Below are 10,181 nucleotides of genomic sequence, written 5' to 3'. Positions count from 1 at the left end.
GCATGAACAACTGATGCTCAGCCTTAGTTTTGTTTTTTTTTTTATTGTGATTAAGTGATTACATAATTTCCAAAATTTCAAACTATTGTGGGATCGTGATGCTCAGTTAAACTCACAAACACATTCTATCTTTCCTGGACCAAATTGTCTATCATGGTCTATAACATTTATGAGTTCTATGAGCTTTGCAATACAGTTATTTCTTCCACATTGGGTGGTATGTACATTTCTTTTGTTTTGCATAGCATCAGATGTTCCCTCTTTCTCATTTGTTCCCTCCCTCCCATTGCTGCCATTAAGTTGCTTAGTTCATTTTGGTCAATGTCCTGTGCAGCTAATTGGTCCCCTTGTTGTATGTTTTTCCCTGATTCCCTCTAGTTCTGTGTTGTCTTCCTGGATCCCCTCCAGTGTACATATATATACCATACATGTGATCAGCAGCATGGAGTTATTTACTTGTGATTCAACCAGATGAGTGGAAGCTCTCTGTTTCTTAAGTCCTGTTAATTTTGTCGTATCACTTAACATTGTGGATTTAACATCCACTTATCAGGGAGACCATGTACCATTTGTCTCTTTGATCTTGGCTTACCTCGCTCAACATGATTTCTTCTAACTCCATCCATTTCCATGCAAATGCCATTATTATTTTGTCCTTTCTAATGTCTGCATAATATTCCATTGTGTATAGATACCACAATTTTTGGATCCATTCATCTATGATGGGACATCTGGGTTTTTTCCATATCCTGGCTATTGTGAACAATGCTGCAATAAACATGGAGGTGCATGTGTCCTTGTATACTGGTTCCTGTTGTTCAGGATAGATGCCTAGAAGTGGTATGACTGGGTCCTATAGGAGGTCAATAATTAGCTTTTTGAGGAACCTCCAGACTGCTTTCCAAAGAGGTTGTATATGTGTACATTCCCACCAGCAGTGTAATAGGGTTCCTCTTTCTCTGTATCTCCTCCAGCATTTATCGTTGGCTGACTTGTGGGCCATTCTGACTGGGGTAAGGTAGTATCTCAGGGTTGTCTTTATTTGCATTTCCTTCACAACCAGGGATGCTGAACATTTCCTCATGTGTTTCTTTGTCATTTTTATCTCCTCATCTGAGAAGTCTCTTTAGTTCCCTTGCCCATTTAGTAATTTTTTTGTTAGTCTTGGGAGAGATCAGTTTCTTGAATTCCCTGTATATCCTGGATATTAACCCATTGTCTGTTATATTGCTGGTAAATATTTTATCTCAATTAGTTGGTTGTCTTTCTAGCACAGTTGTGATAGCTTTAGCTGTTCAGAAACTTTTTATTTTAAGGTAGTCCCATTTGAAGAGTCTCTCTCCAATTTGTTGTGACCCTGGGACTCTGTGCAGGAAGTTCCTTCCTGTGCCTATAAGTTCAAGTGTCCCTTTTACTCTGTCCTGCAGTAGTTTCACAGACTCAGGTTTGATGTTAAGGTCTTTAATACATTTTGAGTTGATGTTGGTGCATGGTGATAGGCTGGGGCCCAATTTTAGTCTTCTGCATGTGGCCGCCCATTTTTCCCAGCACAAGTGGTTGAAGAGGCTGTGTTTCTTCCATTGTATGTCTTTTGTTCCTTTGTCAAATATCAGCTGACTGTAGGCATGTGTATTTATTTCTGGATCTTCTATTCTATTCTACTTGTCTTCGGGTTTTTTGTGCCAGTAACATGCAGTCTTTGTTATTATAATTCTATAGTAGTGTTTGAAGTTCGGCATGGATATCTCTCCCATGTTGTCTTTATTTCCTAGAACTGTTTTGGCTATTCTAGTTCTTTTGTTATTCCATATGAAATTTGAGACTGTTTTCTGTATTTCACAGATGTACATCTTTGGTATTTTAATAGGAATTGCATTGAATTTGTATATAAATTTTTGCAGTATTGCCATTTTCACTATATTAAGTCTGTCTATCCAAGAGCATAGGAAGTTTTTCCATTTCCTAGTGTCTTCTGTAATTTTTTTCTTTAACTTTTCATACTTTTCATTAAATAGTTCTTTTACATCTTTGGTTAGGTTAATTCCTAAATATTTAATTTTTCGGGAGGTTATTGTGAATGGGGTGGCTTCCTTTATTTCCTTTTCTGCTTGTACATTGTAAGTGGACAGGAAGGCAACTGATTTTGTGGGTTGATTTTGTATCCTGCTTCTTTGCCGAAGTGATATATGATTTCTAAGAGTTTGGGGATGGAGTTTTGGGATATTGAAGGTATAGTATCATGTCATCTGCAAAAAGGGATAGTTTAACTTCTTCTTTCCCTATGCGGATCCCGTTAATGTCTTTTTCTTGCCTTGTTGCCCTGGCTAAAGATTCCAGAACTATGTTGAAGAGGAGTGGAGACAGTGGGAATCCTTGACTTTTTCTGGATTTTAAGAGAATTGGTTGTAGCTTTTCCCCATTAAATATAATATTGGCTATTGGTCTGTCGTAAATGGATTTTATTATTTAAAGAAATGTTCCTTCTATTCCTATTTTCTCTGGAACTTTTAGCATGAATGAATGTTGAATTTTATCAAAAGGCCTTTTCTGAATCTGTGGAGATAATCATGTGATTCTTGACCTTGGCTCTGTTGATGTGTTGGGTACATGTTGTGATTTTTCCCATGGCATCCTTAATCCTGTTAATATGGGTTTCTTGTCTTCTTTTTTTAATTAAACTTGCCAATGGTCCATCAATTTTATTTATTTTTTTCAAAGAACCAGCTTATTTGGTTAATTTTGGCTATGATTCTCTGATTCTCTAATTCATTAATCTCTGCTCTTAGTTTGGTTATCTGGCTCCATGTACTAACTTTAGGTTCTATTTTTTCATGTTTTCTAGCTGTTTTAATTGCAACATGAGATTATTTACGTGGTCTGTCTCTATTTTCTTGATGTGGGCACTGAGGGCAATAAATTTGCCCCTCAGGATTGCTTTTGCTGTGTCCCAAAAGTTTCTTTTAGGGGTGTTTTCATTTTCATTGAGTTGTAGGAATTTTTTAATTTCTTCTTTAATCTCTTCCATTACCCAGGCATTGTTTAGAAGTGTATTGTTCAATTTCCATGTTTTTGAGTAATTTCTGCAATATACTTTGTTATTGAGAACTAGCTTCATTCCACTGGGGTTAGATAGGATACAGGGGATTATGTCAATCCCATTGTATTTGCTTAAATTCCTTGCATGAAGTATGATATGGTCTATTTTGGAGAAAGTTCGTTGAGCTGCTGAGAAAAATGTGTACTGTGTTTTTTAGGTTGAAATACTCAGTAGATATCAGTTAGTTGCGCTTGAAGTATGGCCTCATTTAATTCAGTAGCTTCTTTAGTAATCCTCTGGTTGGCAGACCTGTCCTTTGGAGAAAGTGGGGTGTTAATGTGTACTAGTATTATCGTATTGGGATCTATTTTATTCTGTAAGTTTGAGAGTACTTGCTTAACATATCTGGGTGCACTAATGTAAGTTGATGGTAGTAATATCCACCTCTTTGATTGTTCACTGTATTAATATGTAAAGTCTGTCGTTGTCTTTTTGTATTGATTATAATGAAAAATTTATTTTGTTAGATATCAGGATTGCTACACCTGCTTTCTTCCTGGGTCAATTTGACTGGTAGATCAGTTTCCAGCCGTTCACTCTGAATTTGTTTGTATGTTTGGCTGAGAGGTGGGTCTCCTGAAGGTAACAGTTTGTATGTTTGGCTGAGAGGTGAAGTCAACAGATTGATGGGTCATGTTTTCTGAGCCAATCTGCAGTTCTTTTTCTTTTGATTGGTGAAGTAAGCCCGTTATTATTAAGAGATAGTATAGAGAGATGCATTGTGGTCCCTGTGATTCCCTATTTTCCTAAGGTTTTCTTCTTTCCTTTCCTCCTGTGCTTCCTCAGTTACACTTTTATTGATGTCTGTCTGGGTCTAGGTCCCTGTTTCTGGTTGCTTTCTTCAGGTTGTGTCCCCCCTCTTAGAATTCTTTGTAATGCTGGCTTAATGTTTATGTATTCATTTAGTTTTTCTTTGCTATTAAAATTTTTCAGTTCTCCATCAAATGTGAATTCTAGCTTTGCTGTGTATATCAGTCTGGGTTGACAGTTATTGGCTGTCAGGGATCGTATGTTACTTTCCCAGGCCTTTCTTGCATTCAGTGTTTCTGTGCAGAAATCTGCAGTGATCCTAATTTTTTTCCCATTGTAGTATAGCCCCTTTTTCATTTTTGTTGCATGCAAGTTTGTTTCCTTATTATTCAGATCTACCATTTTTACTATAATTTGTCTAGAAGTGTTTCTCCTGGGATCCTGCTTGCTAGGTGTTCTATAGGCTTCTGTTATGTAGGTAAGATGTTATTTTTTGAGATGGGGAAAATTTTCACTGATTATTTTGTTGAATATTTGTAACATTTCCTTGCTTTGATATTCCTCACCTTCGTCCATTCCAATTATACCAAGGTTAAATTTCTTGACCCTATCTGCTTGCTCTTGAATTTCCCTTTGGCATAATTTAAGTGATTTTTCCACATCTGTAATGTTTTGGTCCAGTTGGTGTATCCTGTCTTCTGTATCTGACACTCTACGTTCCATTTCGTTCACTCTGTTAACTGTGGCTTCCATTGTGGTTTGCATGGAAGAAATGGACTCATTTATGGATTTGATGTTCGCTCTCAAAGTACTGATCTCACCTTTTAATGAAGTGTATACTGCCTCTATTTTTGCACTGATATCACTTCTCAGTGAGGTGTGTGCTGCCTCTATTTTTGCGCGTACCTCCTGTTTTAGATCCTGCATCTCTTTTGATAGTTCATCCCTGTGATCTTTAATTTTCTGGTCTATTTCTCACTTTATTTCCTCAGTCATTGCCTCCAGCATATTTTGGATGTAGCTTTTGTCTTCCATTCCTGCTTTGCTCCCACTAGGGCTCTCCCCTGGGTGGCTGCTGGCTTTTGGGGATAGCTTGCTATCCTGGGTCTTGATAACCCTTGTAATTTTTCTGATTTTCGCATGGGGATTCAGGGATTATTGGAGACTAATCTGAAAATTTGTTTTGGTCAATAGGTGTCTGTCTTTTCTTGGTTGCTGTTTCTGTGCTGGTAGAGAGAATCTGTACCTGATCTCGGTTCTGTTGAGGGCCGGCCTCCAGCTGCTGGTCTGACACATATAGGGTTCTCAGTTCTCTGTTTTAGATCACTGGCAATTCCTGTCTTTGGAAGAGTTGAGCAGCCCAGATTACTCCTACAGGTGCTCTTGGCGAGTTTGGATGTGCTGGATGCACTGTCCCAGATGCTGGAGTTTGCTATGGGCTCCTGATATTTTTTTGGTGGGTTGTGGGCTTGAACTCTGGGTTTGGGCACTGTCCCTCAGCTCTTCAGCTCAAGACTGATACCCTACCATTTAAGCCAACGCTCTTCTGTCTCTTTCTGCTTATGTGGTGCTGAGGAATCAGATCCAGGGCCACATGCACCCAAGACAAGTACTCTACTGCTGAGCAACCTTACCAGCAGAGCTCCTGACTATTATCAGGTGCTGGTGGCTTGTGTTGTTCAATTTCCAGCCTAGAATATATGGGTTGGGTTCTGGTAGGGTTTAGGCTTCTCCTTTCCTGAGCCCCCAGGTCTTTGCTGTCACAGATGTGTTTCCCAGGGGATGCAGTTCCCTGTTTTTCTCCCCTCTGCTGAGGCACATGCAGCTTCTTACTTCAGTTGGGAGGAGTTGGTTGTGTTGCCCAGTTACCGGATCCCCAGACCTGGTGCCAGTGCCTGGCCTGGGACATGCCGGTTGGACCTATGCTGCTGTGTATCCTGCCTAGTTTATGCAGCCTGGGGTACTCAAATTTCTTCCACTGTTGGGTATCTGGACCCAGAGGTGCTGTTCCTGGCTTGGGCATTTAAGCTCCCTACCAGGGGTGTGCTTGCTCTAGCCTGGCGAGCTGAGTGTGCTTCACAGTCTGGTAGAGCTCTAGAACATTTCCCAGTTTTAGTGGGTCCTGTGGTCCAGGTGTTGGGATAGGGTGTCTGAGTCAGGGTCGCGGGATTCCCACCAGCTCTGTTCTCTCTTAAGGCATACACTGTCTACTGTGGGATACTCACCCAGGTGCTAATTGTTCTTTTTGTGTGATGTACATCATTGGTTGCCGTTGAAATCAAGAATTCAATTAAGGTGGTTGTGGGCTGGGCTGGGTGGTGGTGGCTCTGTGAGTTTCTCTTTTGTCTCTGCCTCAATTGATGCTGTTAGGGTCCAAGCTGCAGGATGGGCCTCTGTCCTCCACCCGAGGGATGGGGAAGGGCCTCCATGCAGGTTCTGAGCGCTGGGGTATGTCTCTGTTTGTACTCTCTGGATCAGCATCAGTTCTTTGCAGGTCTTCTGCCTTGTTTTCTGTGGGCATCCCATGTAGCTCTGGCACTCCCGCCGAGAGGCTGAGTTCCCGGCTCAGAGGTTTCTCTGTTCATTGCGGTTGGCGGGTCTGACACCGGTACTTCAGACGACTTCTGCACAGGTGATCTGCAGGTACTGAGCACTGCGGTTTGTCTCCAATTGCGTTCTCTGGATCACCACCATTTCCTTGCAGGATTCTGCTCTGGTGTTCTGTTGCTCTGTGTAGCTCTGTAATTCTTGCCATGGGGCCGAGTCGCTTTGGCAGGATGGAGCCTCTCTGCTCGGATAGAGAGTGAGGGGTGGGGTTGGGATCTTTGTGCAAGCTCTGGGCTTGGCGGTTTCTTCAGTTCGTCGCGATCAGCGGGTCTGACACCGGTACCTCAGGCTGCTTATGAGCAGGTGATCTGCAGACAAACCCCTGTGTCTCTGGGAGTCTGGCAGCCCTTGTCGGGCTGGCTGGGTGTGGTTTGGTGCATTGCTGCATGGCCAGTAGAGGTTGGGGAAGGGGTCTTCGTGCTTCTCTTCTGAAATTCTTTCTCTCTCTTTTTTTTTCCTGCCTTCTGTTTTTCTCTCAGTGTTCATCTTTTTGTTCTTGTCGGTTTCTTGGGGAGATTAAGCGTTGGAACACGACTCTCTTTTTGGTTGGGGAGAGCTGTGGCATTTCCCTACTGCCCCTTGCCATCTTGCTCATCCATCCAATTTTTATATTTTTAAATATCTATTTCATTATAAAGATGCTGTACAGAGCGGTTACATTTACACGATTAAGTTACAGTCCTCATTGAACATTGTTACGTACTGCAGTTTTTTTTTCTCCCCCTAACTCTTCCCTCCATTTCTCCCACACACATTACATTGTAAAGTTAATTTCTGCCATAGTGTCCTGTGAGTATCATTGTTGCAATGGGTCACCTTTTGTACTTCTTTCAGTATTTTGTTATTTCCCTTCCCTTCCCCCAATCAGATAAATGCATATACAGGATGCAGAGTACCAGAATCAAAGACAGGAATTGCAATGAATAAAACCAATAGGAAAAGAAAAATGATATAAAGTAAGAAGAAAGAACTAGCTACAGTATATTGGCTACATCAAGCTTGACAACTAAACAAAAGAAGACCTGTTGTTTCTATGTCTTCATTTCAGTTAGCATCATTTTGTATGGTCACATATACATTCACACCTCCTGAGCTATAATGATCCACTTTCAGGAGTAACAGGCTAATGTTAATAATTTCAAGTGAGAGAAATCATAGAGCTCAAGTCATTTTGCATGTGCTAGGAATTGATACAATGCACAAAAATTACATGCTTTAATAACTACAATGCCAGTTTATCAGTGCAGTACTAGGTGTCCCTTGGCTGGAATCCCTCCTGAGGAAACCTAAGGCAGTTGGTGCACCTGTCTTCTGGGCTGGACTGAGGGCCTTGCTGGGCAAACAGCAATCCATTCCTGGATCCCACTTACAACTTTTTTTAGTAGACCCCCTACAAATCTCTCTCATCCCAATAACAGCCTTCTGGCTTTCAAGTGAGGTTATCTTTCATATCTCTTAGAGCTCTCCACACCTTTGTCTAGAACAGCTTTGTTCCAGGGCCCACATTCAGCAGCTTGTTCTAAGAAGAGTAGTAGCTATTTTGATAGCCAAATATATTCTCTGCCATCTCCTCCTCAAATTAGTCTTTGGTGTCAGTATGAGTCTGCTCAGAGGGTAGAGCCCGCCTGGGATGGCTTTGAACCATGATCCTCAGAACTAAGTCTCCTGAATAGCTGGGATAACAGGCGTGAGCCACCTGCACCGGGACATCATTTCTTTCTTTTTTTTTTTTTTTGTCGGTCGTGGGGCTTGAACTCTGGACCTGGGCGCTGTCCCTCAGCTCTTCAGCTCAAGGCGAGCGCTCTACCACTTGAGCTACAGCGCCACTTCCCGGACATCATTGCCTAATTCCAGGAACATTTCAGGGGGTGGAATAGCACAGCACCACATACATTTGTTAGCAACTGCCCCAGGTTGAGCCAGATGCTCAGACCAAAACCACTGACCTTGATATTGCCTTTGGTGTCCAACAGGATGTTGTTGGACTTAAGGTCTTCGTGTGTGATTCTGTTTTGGTGTAGGTAGTGAGCAGCACTTAGAATTTGTGTGATGAGCCTCCTGGTTTCATCCTCATACAGGCGGCACGATATTCAGATCCACCCCAGGAGGTATCCCCTAGTGGCCAGTTCCACGATGATACGTACATACTCTTCCTTCTCCAACACCTGTTACAACCTGATGATGTGTTTGTGCCATACCGTCTTAAAAATGTCCACCTCATTCTTTATCTAATGATGATGACTCTCACTTCCAGGCTATTTTAAATGCCACGTCCTTTTCTGTGACATGGGGATGGGCCACCTTCACTTGTCCATAGGTACCTTTGTCGATGAGCTCATTCATCTGGTATTGTTTGATGATCTCCTCCTTCAAGAAGTTTGAGGATGATTCTTTGTGTCCTTCCATCCTCCCACTATGATGGCAGGTAGCAAGTCTACCTAAAATAAACTTAATAAAATAATGGCAAACCAGAAATAGTAAAAGAAATACCAAAATCCAAACGACAACCAGTCCCCACAACCAAAAATTCATTTAGCCTTGAATCAGTCCAGCGGGTCATCAAGCAAGAGCTCCCAGCTCTGTTAACTGACAGAGGTTGGAGCACAGTGTCTTCCTATATATCCTGCATGGACTCACACAATGGAGCAATCACAACCAGGCATTGTAATCTCATGGAGGAAATGGACCAATCAGAGTCTGGGCCAGTGAAGTCAAAGAAAAAGTGGACCAATCACAGCCTGCCAGTATTGACATTCTAACTCAGAGGCCTCAACGACTGCTGCTAAGGACTCCAGGTGGGCTTGAGGTTGCTCTGGTCATTATCATGGCATTTTTGAAACCACTAGGACAGTGCTCAATATCCTCTGTTTTTCTAGAGGACCACTGCATCTTATAAATTGCTTCTCTACCTAATAGCCTCCATTCTTGATTGTCAACTTATTGTCTGGTTCCAACAATGGCATTGCACAAAGGCCTCCCACCTTCTCAAGGACAGTTAAGTCCTACAACTTCCTCTTGAGGGTACAAGCTGGCTTTGAGCCACAATCCTCACAATTCACCTTCCTGAGTAGTTAGGATTATAGTTCTGAGCCATTGGTAGGTATTTAGCTCATCTCTTACATTTGGAGACAGTATATTTGTTAGAAAGGTAGGTTTCAATATGTCCTTTTAGCACTTTAAATTTCTTGCCCTTGCTGTCTAATAGATAATTTAGTTTATGATGAGAAATTACTCATAATATCATTGAAGATCACTTGGTTGTGATGAATTGTATCTCTGCGTTTTGGGAGGATTTCTGTCTTTGTTTAATTCGAATTTGTCTTAGTGTGGACTTAGGTAATTATGTTAATTTTTTGACCTTGTAGACACCTGCATAGAAGGGTTCATGCTTTAATCAAAACTGGGAAGCTATTGGTTATTATTCTTTCAAATACTATGTATTTCTTTTTTTCCCTCGGTACATTATACATATATATATATATATATTATACATACATATTCAAATTGTATATGTGAATATACATATATATACCTACATATTTGTATTATATATGTCTTTATATATATATATATATATATATATATATATATATATATATATATATATTTTCACATAGCTTCCACTTTTGTGGTTGTTTATGGTAGGAAGGTTAGATTGATCGTAGCTACTCCATCAAAGAGTTAGAAGTTTTCCTATTTATTTCTTGATAAAAATATGCATTTCTTG

This window comes from Dipodomys merriami, unplaced genomic scaffold, assembly GCF_024711535.1.
Source record: "Dipodomys merriami isolate MVZ:Mamm:240054 unplaced genomic scaffold, mDipMer1.0.p SCAF_101, whole genome shotgun sequence".
Classification (NCBI taxonomy): Eukaryota; Metazoa; Chordata; class Mammalia; order Rodentia; family Heteromyidae; genus Dipodomys; species Dipodomys merriami.
The sequence above is the reverse complement of the archived record's forward strand: the minus strand, read 5'-3'. Positions refer to the sequence as shown.